Source organism: Coturnix japonica, chromosome 6 (genome assembly GCF_001577835.2).
Source record: "Coturnix japonica isolate 7356 chromosome 6, Coturnix japonica 2.1, whole genome shotgun sequence".
In the NCBI taxonomy this organism is placed as follows: Eukaryota; Metazoa; Chordata; class Aves; order Galliformes; family Phasianidae; genus Coturnix; species Coturnix japonica.
In genome coordinates this window covers 17,124,233-17,139,701 of record NC_029521.1, presented here as the reverse complement: position 1 = coordinate 17,139,701, position 15,469 = coordinate 17,124,233, and the positions used below count along the sequence as shown (strand labels likewise).

The following is a 15,469-nucleotide window of genomic DNA, read 5'->3' as shown; positions in this document are numbered from 1 at the left end:
GCATGGGAAGACTCTCTCATTCATGGGAATCATCATTTTGTTACCAATTAAAACAATAGACTTCACTGAAGGAAACCTAATACAGATACTTGTGAATTTCATTGTTACTTACTAAAATAAATAATGATTGTCCCCAAGTTGGACTAGTTGGTTGGACTAGATGATCTTATAGGTCCTTTCCAACCTTGTGATTCTATGATTCAAGTAAATTAAGTAAAAATAAGAGGCTTCAGCCTCAGCTTCATATCCTCACACTATATTTTTTTTAACAGCTCTTTAGTATATACACTGGATCAAGCTCTGTGCAGCAACATTTTCCACATGTCTATCCAATCATATGGCTATGGACACAGATGAACTTGGCCTACTGAGTTAAATAAAAGACATTAGTTCCATATTTTCCTGCCTTTAATCAAAAATATAAAATCTCCATGTACTTTGGATGTTTGTTAGCATTAACTTTTACAAGCAAGAGTCGCTCCAGATAACGTTCTTCTGAAAGTACTGTCTCAATGTTAATAACCATTATCAATACGCTGATGGGAAAAGATTAAGCAAAACTGATAGTTTTAATTGATTCCTCTGTATGTACCATGTATGTACCAGTTTTAGGGTGAGATAAGCTGAGGATTCTAGCCAGAAGCTATTCTCAAGTGAACAATCACTCCTTAGCCCATAACTTGGCACCATATGCCAGTTCTGAAGTCGTATTAGCTTAGGAAGTTGACAGTGCTGGTTTCACAACTTTATTCCCATGACTGCAATAAATCAGAAAAGTTTGCATAAGCAGTGCCATCGTTTGACAGTATCATCTTTTGAATTTTCTACAGAAATCACTTATAAAACAGTTCTCAAATATGCAAAATGTTTAGGGTGGTGGGGTTTTTTGTGTGATTACAAAATCACAGCCTCCAGATTCAGTTTGCATTCAAACTGCATATTCTGTGTTGATGTACATTTGATCAGACTGAGCATCAAATAAACATCATTTCCAACTTTCAGTTTACGTCCCCGTATTTTGAGCTTTCTCTCTGCGGTGGTTAGAAGTCTGGGCTCAGCATGGTGCTAGTGAGACTAAGTGGCTTTTAGCTGCATAAGTTAGTACAGTTTAGACTTTTTTTAGGCTCTGGACAGAAGAGGACTGATTCCCTCCCAGAATACAAAAAATATATATAATTCTGCTTTAAAAAAAGCTGAATTGCCTTCAGGAGCTCATTCTAAACCTGGTAACTCATCCAATCTCATCAACTAGGCAGGATCATGAACTACTTCTGTAGGGAAAAAAAAAATATGCTAAGAAATGTAGGTAATACTTCAGGAGATTATATGAGACCTTCATCTCCTCTTCAAAAAGCTATTGTTCAGTATTGTGTGTGCAAAAAGCCTCACTCCTTCTGCTGCAGAAGTACTGTACTTGAACAGAAAGTCAATTATGTCTATATTTCATATTCAGGCCCTGATTCTACAAACACTACCTCATGATTTACCATGTGCGCCCATGGTCCGCACAAGACTGCAATCCAGCTCATTCACAAACAGGTGATTATTCATATGCATTGACCTTAGCACCAAAGTCCATGCAGCAGTGTACATACACATACACAGTGCTCATCTTCTCATATTTTTCAAAAGTGTATAAAATGAACAGAGCACACACCATTCTTTACTGATGTTTTTTGCCTCAGTGCTGTTTCTAATCTGAACTGCTACAGTTCCTGTAGTCACTGACAAACACTCTGGATTCTAAGAGCTGAGATTGATCTCAGACATAATGCTTCATCTTCAGGTTGCTAACAGCTTTTGTATTATTTAACTGTACCCATTCATTAAAAAAAAAAGTGAAATCCTTATTTTCAGGATTTTCCACAATTAGTAATGTTTTGACTTGCCTATTAAATGCATTTCATAAAAGTTTTCTAATGCAGAAGATATCATATAACATCTGAATACATTACTACAACCTGTTAACACTTTGCTCAGTTTTTCAGATGTGATTGTTCAGTGTTGTGGTAAGTTAAGCTTCTAGAGGCCTAAAGCTAGGAGTTTTCATCTATCAATTTACATGGCAAATCTCACTCCATTCCCTAATCTTAAATCCTTGGTAGGCTTTTAAGAATAAAAGGCATAATACTCTTAAAATGATTTGCCTTTATCACAAATGCATAGATGGGAATATGAATTTTTGACAAGGTATCAGACTTATGAGAACTTGTTGATACATATAACACATCTTGCTCCTATCATCATCATGCTGTCTATTTAATAATTCATATTTAAATACAAGACCTTAGTTGCCACTGCTCAGTAGGAATAAAATTAAGGAGATTTACATTTTCCCACTGAGAAATCTGGAATGCTGTCTAGCGCATTACCCTTGTGTCTTTTAAACTTGTCAGAAATGCCTGTGCCATCATAACCCTCTGCCAGTCAGGAAATAAAATATGTATGTTGAGGCTACGTCTTCTACTAAGCAGCAACTTACCCAAATCACAAGAGAAACCATTGTTACAAAAGACATCACAAAGAGGTACCTTCAAACAGAGACTGCCAATTTACACTTGTATCCAGCATATTTTAAATCTGTTCTGCAGTTTTCTTCATTTTGCTGTTCTACCACATCATTTTCTCCTGTTTATGGCTTTCATCCTACAAAGTGCTTGAAGAACCAGTAAAATGATTAAAGGATTGGAACATCTGTTAAATGAGGAGGGGCTGAGGAACCTGAGATTCTTCAGCCTTACCTCAGGGCTGAACTTATTAATGTGTGTAAATACCTGAGGGGAGAAGTAAATAAGATGAAATAAGAGACTTCTTCATATTGACCAATGACAGGACAAGAGGCAGCGGACACAAATTGAAACAGGGAAATCCTATTTATACAAAACTGTTTTGTTCTTTTTTCTACTGTAAAGGTGAACAAACACTGGAATTGTTTGCCCAGTGAGGCTCTGGAATTTCCATCCTTGAAGGTTTCAAACACTACTGACAAGGCCCTGAGCAGTCAGCTCTAGCTGATGTGCTATGAACAGAGGTGCTGGGATGGACAGCCTCTTGAACTGCCACCCAACTTCCCTTCCAAGCCTGTCTCTGATTCTGTGAGGTATCCTGGCCTTGAGATTTTAGAACAACTTACATTTAAAGATGTGTTTCTTAGTATCCACCACAAATCTTGAAGCTTATTCTACTTCTCTGCACTTCTGAAAATTGTACTTACATTTTTGGGAGAATTTTCAGATATTCTGAGGACAAAATACTGAATATAAAATTCTGAATATAAAACTTCCTTGATTCCCCACAAACAAAAGCTGCAGGCATTCTTGGCTTCCACAGTTAACAGAAAAATTATGTCTACATCTACATCTAGATGCTCCTCCTGATGTCTTACATTGGGCTGTGAGGATATCATTTCACTAGACAATCCATTCTGAAAATGCACAATAATAAACTGACATTTGCAGATTGCACAAGAGAATTTTATACACCTATACCTTGATGACACTCATGAAGGGCAAAGCCAAGGTATTAGTATTCAACAGACAAACCATAGCTGTGTCCTACTCATCCTGACAAACATTTGAAACAATTTGCAGATAAAAATTAAAACAATTGAGGCTAAAAGTCCCAAACAATTCATTTAAAGTAAAACACACTATAATAGATGTTGCAATGATATCATAAGTCAACCATTCTAAACACAGTAGTTTATTCTAAGCTCCAAATTTAAAGAAAACAGTACCTTCACTAAAGGCAGGAATGCTCTATCAGCATATCTGTAAACAACATCACCTGAGGCATGAGTTTAGCAATAGTCATATACTCATTATAGGCTACTTACTGTAATCCAGGACCAGAGACACTTAAAAAGCATTTAGAAACACTGGCTGCTCCCTGTGAAGTAATAACTGAGAACAAGTAGCTAGGAGCAGCCCTGTTACCATTAGTGGGCCCAGCACAATTCAGAGCCCCCCGACCTCTCAGTACCTGCCTTCTACACTAAAGCAGAGCAAAGACACTAAGCTTGTAGGTGGTGAATGTATGCTACAGACTACTTGATGAGAAAGAAAAGAGTAGATGAGATCCTCTTCAGATAACTGGAAGAAATCATGTTTGCATGCACTGCTCCTCATGCAGGACTGTGACCAAACCAGCATCTGCTCAGAGAGCACTGCAGCTGGGGGCACAAGCATCCCAGAAGGCTTCCACAGAGCAGTAACAATTCCTTTCTGACAAAAATAATGAAGAGATGCTTTGCTGGACCTGATTCTTACAGAGAAGAACTGTGTGGGGCTGTGAATGCTCAGGACCGCTTTAGCTGCAGCCATACTTAGATGGTGAAGCTGAGATTGTGAGAGGTGGGAGTAAGGCAGTAAAAGCACAGTCAAAGCATTTATACAGGCTAGATGATCCTAGTCAAATCCATGTGTCCTGATAGGATGCATTCACAAGCACTTAGGGAGCTAGGGGATGTGATGCTGCTCAAGGCAACATTATCTATTAAAGATAATAGGTATCTGAAACTGATCCTGGGGACTCAAAGAAAGCAAATGTCATCCATCCTTGAAGGGCAAGAAAGAAGATCCTGAGAACACAGACTGGTCAGTCTCACCTCAATCACAGGGTAAGATAAGAATGCAAATAGTCCTAGACAGGAAGGAAAAAAGAGTAACGGATTAGCCAGCACAGGTTTGTTAATGGTAAAATGACTTGATCAGACCAAGAGCCTTCTATGAGGAGATGACTAGCTTGGTGGATAAAGGGACATCATCTTGGCTTTAATAGACTTTTCAGCACCAACTGTATGAACTAGATAAAGAAAAAGGTGGACTGAAACATGGTAGAGCTGCCAATCTCAAAAGGCTGATGTATAAATGCCTGCCATATCTCCACCCCTTCTCAGTACATATCTTTCTATCCTCCCATGCTGTACTTTCATGAGGGACTAATATCATGGCCATGAGACAAGAGCTCAGCATTCATCACGGTACATACCTCTGACACAACACAGTCTCATCTGGAATTACTGATATCAACCTGGGAAAAATACAGCCATAGTGATCAAATAATCTGTAAGCATACTGTTTATCAAAGTGAAAGAAATTTCTTAAAATAATAATAAAATAAAATATAAAAAAAGCACAGATTCATCATATGAAATCATATTTCATACAGGGAGCTTACTTCATGTGAAGTTGCATAAGAATAAATTATGTAGAGAAGACTAAAAGCCCTGTGTTTATGATTCTATGTGTCCCTGCACTTCAGTTTTTTCTTATCACCTTAATTTTACCTCCAGCCTAGGGCTAATTGGGCCTGTGCCAAGCTCCAATACGAGTGTGTGTCCCTGTTGTACCAAAGTGCTTTATGGGGATACACTCAAGCATGCACTATCTCTGTAACCTTGACCTTCGTGTCAACTACTGGACCCCTGGGATCTGTTCTGGTTAGCACCACAAGGTAAAATAGAAAAGCACCACCGGGTTTTCCTAAAAATCATCACAGACCAGTAGGATTCTATCACTCCTCAGCTCTGAATCTGTTTCCATTTGCTCCATAATATGTCTAAAAACTTAAATTATTAAGCAGCTGCTGTATATGCTAAATAATTTAAGGACACATTTATCATTAGAGTAAACTTCCTAGACTACTGTGTAAAAGTACACAGTCCTGATCCGAAAGCTGATCAAAATAAAACAAATCTGAGAAAGAGCAGATCTACTTTTTTGATCTCTGTAGCTTCAGCAACTATGGAAGCAAACACAAAGAACGTCTATCAGCACAACCTAGTCACACAAGGGTTCAGAGCAAGCTGGGTACCATTTACTGTAATACCTGATACTGTTTTTATTGTTATTTAACAAACGTGGCTTGATACACTCAGTACAAATATATCCATTCAGCAGATACAGCAAACACACCTTCAGCTGCAGTGGAAACATTCCCTTTGAGAGTCCACCTGTTCTAAAGAGCCTGCAGTCTAGCTGCATGAAGAAAAGAATACATTACTGAGCCCGCTTTACAGAAAGAGTAAAATATTCTTGTCGCTTTCCTAAGAAACTGCTGACTCCAAGCACAGAGACAGATATGACTGCCTAGGAATTAAACTTCCAACTTTCAAGTTTCAATACATTGTGTTAATCACAACATTATTCTTCATCTGAAAGTTCATGACGTGGATTTAATCCAGGCACCTAATCTCTGAGGTGAGGGATTTTATTTTGCATAAAGTAGTTATACTGAGCACTAAACCTACACATCTTCTCATACTGCTGTTGCTACTAGATCCTGAAAACGATTAATCAAGTTATCAGCAGTTACTTTTAAAAACAGGATCAGTAAGGAATTGAAAGGTAAGTCCCCAATCTTCTAAATGTGGAGGGCATGTGAAACATTTTACAAAAAAAAAATAGTTGAAAGATAAAAGCTGGATTGGGCAGAATTTCGTGCGTCATCCAATACCTTATCCAGGTTGTATATATATATATATATATATATATATATTATATATATATATATATATATATATAAATATAATTTTATACACCTGCAAAATGGTAATGAAACAGAACATTGCTTTAATTAAATTTTTGCTTTCAGTTTAAGGCAGAATTAATGACCACTTAAGATGACAAAGCATCAGTCCCTTCAACTCATCTTTCTTTTTCTTATTAACAAACAACCGATGAATGAATGTGAATATTGCTATTTACACAGCCCAATCCCACACAGTGCTGAAACGACTTCCTGGAACAAGTTATTTTTATGTCTCTATGATGTAATTAAATGTACTTCTACCAGCGTTGTGATGAAGAAGTCATTGGGCAATATACATCTAGTATTGATAGACTGCTTTACAGCTACAAATTCATTATTAAAAAGGAAATAAAAATGCACGGTTAGGCTCATTTCCAAAGCAGCAGTTAAACAGTAGCAGGAAAAGGAATACTGCCTCGCTGTATATTTGTAATTAACTGAAAATACTTCTGGTGCCAAATAAAAGAATGCTATTACAGATTCAAGCACACACACATATTATACTCTGCAGCTAGGTTATAGATAACATTTTCATCACTGCACTCTGTGCAGCATTGCTAGAAGTGTACTTACAGTCTGGAGATGCCTAATCTTATTCTAGAAGTACCACAACCTACCAACTTCTAGGAGGGAAGATGTGACACACAAGACACCACCATCCACAGTGCATTTCTAAATGAGCAGACAAGGATTGTTCCTTTTAAGTCCTGTAAGATTTCCTACACTACATTAACTAATAAAAACTGTTCTGGAAGCATGTGGCACAGTTAAGAACTGAGTTGATCCTCTGCTCTATTACAGCTATTAGTTCGGAAGCCATAGAGATTGCATTTGAATCCTGCAGCTGTCACGTATAGTTAGGTTGTGATGAACACTGCATATGGAAAAATGCCCATTTGAATACACCACATTTCCATCCCTTTTTCTAGATTCTACCCTACACCTTCCAATATCAGGATATTTACATGCTAAGTGTCTCCTTCCTTGCCTTCTACAATACCTCAATACTTCATAAGCACCCAAGTGAACTCCAGTTCACATTGCCCCATTCCACTTACAACATGTGAGAGCAGGTATAAGAATAAGGTTTTCACACAAGATTCAGACATTGTTCTGGAAGGAAAAATGCTTAAATGAGGAATGCTGGATTGCTTACAATCCTACAGATTCCATGTCAACAAAAATAACAGGCACCTGTTTGCTCTATTCCCAGCTGAGCACTGTTGGTAAACCTAACCAACTCTTAGGAGATTCCAGCCCCCCCAGAAAAACAACCAACCCAGTTTCACTTGATACAATTGCCAAACATGATTTTTCAGATCCCATTTCTTAATGAAAGAAATACATTATGTTAGACATCAGGAGGTAGAAGCAGAACATCTGCAAGACTCCTGCACAGAAAAACTCAATCTGTTTGGAAAAAGTTGAGCATACTCATAAATATGAACATAAATATAAACATAAATACTTTCGCAGTTATTGAGCAATGCGCACATACCTGTAAGCATCCAAGTCCAGGTTGGATGGGGTCCTGGGCCCTGACCCAGAGTGAGGTGATACTGCCCACTGAAGGAGTTGGAACCAGATGGTTTTTAAGTCCCTTCCAATCCAAACTACTCTGTGATTCTATGATTACTTGCAAAATAAATAAAAGACACTCACTTAAGTTGGACTTTCTTCTTTAAGAAAGAAACTCATGGAAAGCTGATCATGGCCCATTCTGCACCCTAGCTAGTTTGCTTTTATCAGCAGTTAAAACAACACGTTTTTTTATATGTTTATTTTCTAAGAGTATAAAATATAAACAGAGAAGGATTTAATATAGAACAAATGGGGAACAGTGTTTTTACACAAAACCAGACAGCCAAGCACGTATCTAACCTACACTGAGACAAATATGTTATATAAATGCGACACATAGCTCCTCCATGTATCCAAAGGAAATCTTACAGGGCTTCAGGAGTATCTGTTGCTTTACTTTCCATACACTTTTTGATTACTATCAACCATAAAAGGATACAAAAACTCATTTAAAATTTCAATGAGCAATTAATTCAAAGGGCCATGTCACACCCTTATAAATTGATGACAAATTAAACTAGATATGCTATTTCTGAAAAATGTCTCATCTGTTTAATGACACCCTACGACCTTCTCAATGTACCTGTTACTGGATTCTGCTTTTACTGAAATAGCAATTTGAATCCTAAGGAGTGTTCAAGTAACCATATTCAGAATGTTCTCTGCTAGGGTTGTGTACAGTTTAACAACCAAATGCTGCAGTAAAGACTGACTGTGCAACCTTTACTGTAACACATACCGAGTCAAAAAGACCCCCAAGTGCATCTAATTTGAGATGTGAACAAACAAATGCACAAAGAAATCAACACTGGACTTTGATGTATTCATCTCCATGTGAAGTTCAACAGACCCCTTGGGTTATATCATCATTCTCCATTTCCAAGATTATCAGCACTGAGAAATCCACCACAATAATTACTAGTTTCAAATAGTAGAAATAAACCAGCCCTTAATTGTGTCTCTTACTACCTCACTCACTGGGATACAGTCATTTGACTGTTCATACTTCAGGATTGAACTGTTTTTTAATATCAGCTACTTTCTCTCAAATGTTTCCATTTAGTAAACAAAACAAAAATACAAAAGGATAATTTGCTTAGTGCCTAGAAGTGCCACCTTAGATTTGCTAAGCTGAACTGATTGTGTGCACAGTCTTACGTGATAAAGCATGTGTCCTGAGCCCCATATCATTCTTTTAAGTCTTCCATAGATTCTTCTCAAGTTTTCAGCATCTTCCTCAAAGCTGAATTGCCAGAATCAAGTTCAGTATCTGAGCAATGATCACACCACTTAGAACCACAGAAGCACTGTAAGTGAGCAACTCCTTGATATTCCCTCTGCCCATTAATCCATGACTACCTTTGTTCTTTTGTCACTCCTTGACATTGGTGGATTAATATATAGTGACTCTTCAAAACTCTTTCAGAAGTCTGTGCTTTGTGCAAAAAGAATAAGGCACTCTGCAAGTAGAACCCACAAATATTTTATTCATATACGATTTCTCTTTTGCTATTTTCCTATTCCTCTATTTTATTATTTTAGAACTTTCAAGAGATCTTGAACATACACATGGGTATCTGTTAGACTTCTATTTAAATTCCTCTAACAGAATACTTAATTATATTTATATAGATTATATTGATTTTAAAATAATCTCCAAGTTTATTGTGTTTCCCCCCCCCCCCCCCCCCCCGTTGCCTCCCTCATGACATCCAGACACCACATAATTAATTCCATTTTGGTAAGTTATCAGGGTCTACCTCCTATATGCATTCTCTTGCTTCCACCTCCTTATGAAGCTTTGATTCACAGTTAAGTTGTACTCTAGCATTTGAGTAAAATATTGTAGAGGAATCGCAAGTACTATAACATGACAATATTTTTAAGGTATATCTCCACTTATCCTGATGCATGTGTCCTTATTGAATGCGTTACGTCACTCATTAAACCACTGAGTTTCTCCTCTCTTTGCTCTCTGTCCATCATTCCGGTTACCCTGCACACAGAAGTAACAAACCTCTAGCTCCAGCATTTGAAACCAGCTGAAATCAGTACTGAGCAATACTAAGAACATAACTTGAATTTCAGCTCAAAAATGGGTGTTTTTACGCAACTGCAGCTAAGATACGGCCTAGAAGGCATATTTTGCCACCTTCCAGTCAACTCTGTTGCAGAGAGAAAGTTTTGGAAACTGTAGCACTAAGCCCACCTCCATAAGATACAGAATAACTAAGCCATTTCCCTAGGATTCAGTGCCCGAAAACAACAACCTAATACTAAGTTTTCATCGATATATTTTCTTCTTACCTATACGATACTTCAACTTTTAGATTAAGCATGAAAAATATCACGCTGGATATCTTGTACAACAGAGTAAGAACGATACTAGTCTGAAACCATTTAAACTTAGCTTTTCTAGTAAGAAGTAATTCTTGCCTGGCCAGCACTAGCTCAGTGGAACTATTTTACATGCTCCATATTTAAGGGAGGTTTGTCTTCCAGGGAAGTGATCTGAATTCCAAGGAAAATATTTAGAACTTCATACCAGAACTTGTACTCCATACACCGCTCCACAGTCCTCCTGTGACTTCTTTTTAGTCTACTCAAATTTCTTCTTACTCTGAAGTCTATCTTCTACCTTGAGTTCTGGTTTGTTCCTTGTACTTGTGAGATGAGCAAGGACAAGCACAATAAAACAAACAAACAGACTAAATGCTGGATACAAAACCCTGCCAACTCGGAAACATAGGTGTTACAGAGAAAAGTACCAGGTTAAGCCATCAAATCCAAAAGATTGCAAACGTTTATACTAACAGCAATCTCAGCCCCTGCCCTTCCCCCCTTCCTGAAAATATTTAGCACCTACTTGCTTAGAGGAAAACACTTTCGATGAAGACACTTAAGTCATTAAGCCCAGTAGTCCCTGGGACAGGCAATTAAGCAGCATACACTGCGATGCAGTTCACTTCTGCAAGAATCTTCTATTGATACTAATCCTTTGGGCTGGTATCATGCAAACACCTGATCCGCCTTTCCTCTAGAGAAGTAAAACAGTTTATCCATCTCCTCCTGCATCTGTGCATGATCCAGAGAAGAGTACAAGCTGCTAAAGCAACTATTCCATAATACAGATCTCACTCCTTTTTAGCAGTTCTTGAAAGGGTTTTGGGGCTTCGGCTCTGCACTGGTTCTGGGTATACTAGACTGATTGCTCCTGGTACATGGTGATAAAGAACAGAAACTTTGCAGACAGTAGTTAGATATCTCTGCACTGTTTAGCTCTATAGCTTGCACGGAATCACTGCATCCATATAGCACCAGGGATTAATGCATACAGAGCTGTTGACTTCCAAGTGAGTGCTGCCCACATTAACACCGTAAAATGAGCACTGATGGAGTACTAGACTTTTTAGCCACTGCTTAAAATGTGCAGCCTGCAGAATACATAGATAGAAGTGATCAATTAAAAGAAAAGTTGCTATTGTTTAGCAGCTAAATTAGCATACAGGAAGACTCTGTTACACTCTTCTCAAATACTAGTCTGAATAGTCACAATCACTGATGCCAAAATATTACCACTCACTTTTAGAGCAGTGCAGCACTGAGCTGCCCGACTTCCCCCAATTACAGAAAGCTCCATCAGTACAGACTCCCGACACATCTTCCAGTGCATGATGCTCAGCTATGCTTATGCTATTCTTAGTGGTAGGAAAGCATCGGAATCAACATTTATCTGTCAGTTGCTACTTCTGGGGAGTGATTAGGATTATCTTTGTGAATGCAGTAAATCTCACTCCCTTCAATAAGCACTACCAGTGCCATTCCACTCAGTAAGGTATAGAGGAAAGGCTCTGCAGTGTCCAGCTTTAAGCACTGTGGGTTTTCAGCACACAGTTACATTAGTTCTTTCCTACATTCTGCCCGTTTCTTCCCACAGATACCATGTTCAGACCTCATCCATGAGATCACTGTCATCACTCTCCAAGTTACAGCTTGTTTCTCTAATAAAGTATTTTATTGACTTTTGTTTGTTTGAGGGACAAGAAAGGCTGAGTGCTGAGTCTCGGCATAGTGAGATCTGTCTGTTTTGTAAGCCGGCTGGAAACTGCCATGGTGTTACCATGGCACTGAGCCACAGCTAGCACTACCTTGATGCTCCTGGCCACAGGCAGGGATGGATCTCCCTTCTCCTCAAAGCTCAGGTAACGGGAGCTCTCAGCCACTAAAATCCCACAGATGTACCTTAACATACATTTATTCTGAGGAATAATACAGAAACTTTGTACATCCAAACAGTATTCCCAAATACTTTATGGAAAAAAAAAAAAAAAAAAAAAAAAAAAAAGTACCTGCATGACTAGCACCCCTCCATGAACTTATTTGTCTATGACATGCCTTTGTCTAAATTGACAATCTTTGGGCAAAGTAATTTCTTACATGTCTCCATGAAAGCTGAGTCCCATGGCTAGGTGGAGCCTTATGAGATTGATATAACTTCAGCAAAAAAAATGCAGACTCCAGAGTTCCAAAGTAAAATCTGTTCCAACAAATAGTCGTTGAGCATGCAAGATGGGCAGAAACTAGTGATCTAAGTTGCATTTAGATTTCCTAAGCAGGATATAATTCTTCATCTTCCTGCCTTAGTCTGAACGTGTTCTGTATTCTTCTGCAAACAAATCCAACTGATAAGTCTCCAATTCATTTCATAAACACTTAATGCCGGTACCATGAACAAGAGTGTGCTGTGAAAATAACTTGCAGAGAACAGAATTTAGAAGTACTGTAACAGATAAACTACGGTCAATAGCCTAAACTATGAAGCATCCTAATTTTAGTCCTTCAGTCTTAAAATAGGTACATTAGAACTGCCCAGTTTTTACATTTGGCAGCCTGCTATGCTCAAAACACAGAAATTCCACTGCAGTTAGTACAGCTCCTCACTGTTGGTTAGCAGCAGCTTGACTTCCACACCCACCAAACGCACATCACATGTGCAAATAAAGAAGACCAACTCAAAACAATAAGGCTTCAAGGGAAGAGATGTTCTTCACCTATTTGCCTATTTGACACCAAAGGATAAAATGAGGCTTAAGAAGTTCGCTCCCTCTTTGCCTTAGATCCCAACCCTCCCCAATTACAACCCCATCTATTTACTCAACCTCCATCTTCACATTTCCCTGTTCCCAGATCCCCTGGTAGTTACCACCTTCCTCTACCCTCTGATATTTGCAAACATATACCACTTGCATTTTTCACCCCACTGCAGAGCTGTTACCTCTTCCTCCTTCACGATAGCTGTACCTCAGCACACAGCTGATTTCTTCCTTTTCAATATCTGTATCAAAGCGCACATTGAGATTTGAGGATGAACAGTGATGAGGAAAGCTCCACTCCTGCTTGCCTGTAGGCACATTTGGAACATACAGCTGCCAAACTTTTCCCAAAACATACACAAACTCAGTTTTTGGTTTTTTTTCCAAAGGCTCATACTTTGATCAAACACTGCTCTATTTTCACAGGCAGTCACCCCTTAAATGAGGTCTAAATGAGGTGCAGCCCTTCTGATCATACAGCTGAATTGCCTTCACCTGTGCTCCCAGGTTTGAGTCCTTTCCTCCCCCTTTCACCTGTGCTCCCAGACGGGTCCTTTCCCCAGGTGTTCCATCAATGGTTCAGGCCATGACTCAACAGTTTCTGTACAGTAATATATCAAAAGCCTTTTGATTGAAAGCTGAAAAACACTGGTTTGATTAAGCAGCCCTTCAAAATCACTTTGTAAGCAGGGAAATTCTACAGCCAGAATCAACCAAGAGTACTTAGTCAAAATACCATTTATATCACATAAAGGCTCTTTTGTCTCTGCAGCAACCACTGATGATTCTTCAAAGAAGTAAATAACAATTTTATAAAACTGTGAAAGAAAAATCTTTAAATTCATTCAATCCACACATTGGCTATTAAGAGCTGATCTTCCACAAAAGGAACTGTTTTTATTATGAAAATAATCAAAAGCCTGGTTCCCTACATGCTTCATTCTTCTTCTAGAGGGAGGAGACAAACATAGTCACACTTCCTTTAATTAGTGGTGGTATTTCTCTAAGAATGATTCAAGTCATTAAGACTTTTCTCCTCTTATCTTGAGATCAACTGCTTTTTTTTTATGGCAGAGAGGATTTATCTGTCTGTCAGATCTAATCAGTAGCAACTAGTATTCAAATCTGTCTTCAGAATATTTAATGTTTGGATTCTGTTACTGTAATGTGCTTTGTTAGTGCACAAAGATTCCAACAGATACAACACAAGGCAAAAAGTCATCTGAAAATTGCACATGAGAAACTTAAACAGATAATTCAAACACATTTCACTTCCCAAGGGAAAGTGATAGTTTCTCTGAACATGGACTGTAATAATCTAATAAACAAGCCATCCAATCCAAAGCAAATTAATCAGGCAATGATATTTTACCAGTGCTGTTAAAAAGAGGAACCAGAACTAGGAAGCACAATGGGAAGTCTTCTGCTACTGAAAGGAAATCCAGTGTCTCTACACACGGCTTTACATACAGCTTCAGATTCAGGAAATTAACACCTTGTTTTAGGTCACGTAATTATTATGTCAGCAACTGGTAAGGAGACTGAGTGTTAACATTCGGAGAGCTTCTTTTATGACTCAAGCCTTGCTATTGATCAAGGCCAGCAAGTGCTATCATTTTAATAACAAAGCTACGAGAGAAATTATGACCTTACAAACACTTTCAATCTGCAGGTACCTCCTTTATGCATCACAAATTCAGAAACTGTGAAAAAATGCAGTGATTAGAAGAAAGCCAAAACTGGAAACTGAGACTACTGCATAACAGCATCTTTTTCGTGGGTTAGGACACTCAATGGGAACTGCAAAACTACTGGGGAACAATACACACTGCAGCCTACGTTCCTGACTTGCAATTATTTTACTTCCATGATTTATTCTCACTTTTATGTGACTGAAAACAAAAATGAAATCTCTGTAGACAGACGGAAACATAAAAATTAATGCAACCATGCCTTCCTATATTTATCTTATCTCTATGAGTACATACTGAAATGCATGGATTTCTTATATGATGGCAAAACTTTAAAAAATGCAAATCTTAATGCATATGAAAATGTTCTGCTTTATAATTCTAAAAAGAAATCTTGGATATTCTGCTTCTGCAAATCAGTTTGTCAGCTGCAGCCACTGTCTGATAAAAAGTCAAAAAATCATCAGTGATCCTACAACAATGAGGTCATAGCTGTTGCAAATGGACCTGGGTATTTTTTTTGTTTAGTTTGGTAATATGGAATTCATCGGTCCTGGCTGAGACTGCTGCAGA

The 15,469-nt window shown here is 38.2% G+C and overlaps 1 protein-coding gene across 2 annotated transcripts in view; it reads right to left on the bottom strand.

Moving 5' to 3' along the window:
• The window catches only part of PCGF5 (polycomb group ring finger 5), a 54,421-nt gene that overhangs the window by 34,374 nt on the left and 4,578 nt on the right, over positions 1 to 15,469 (bottom strand). The window lies entirely within an intron of this gene.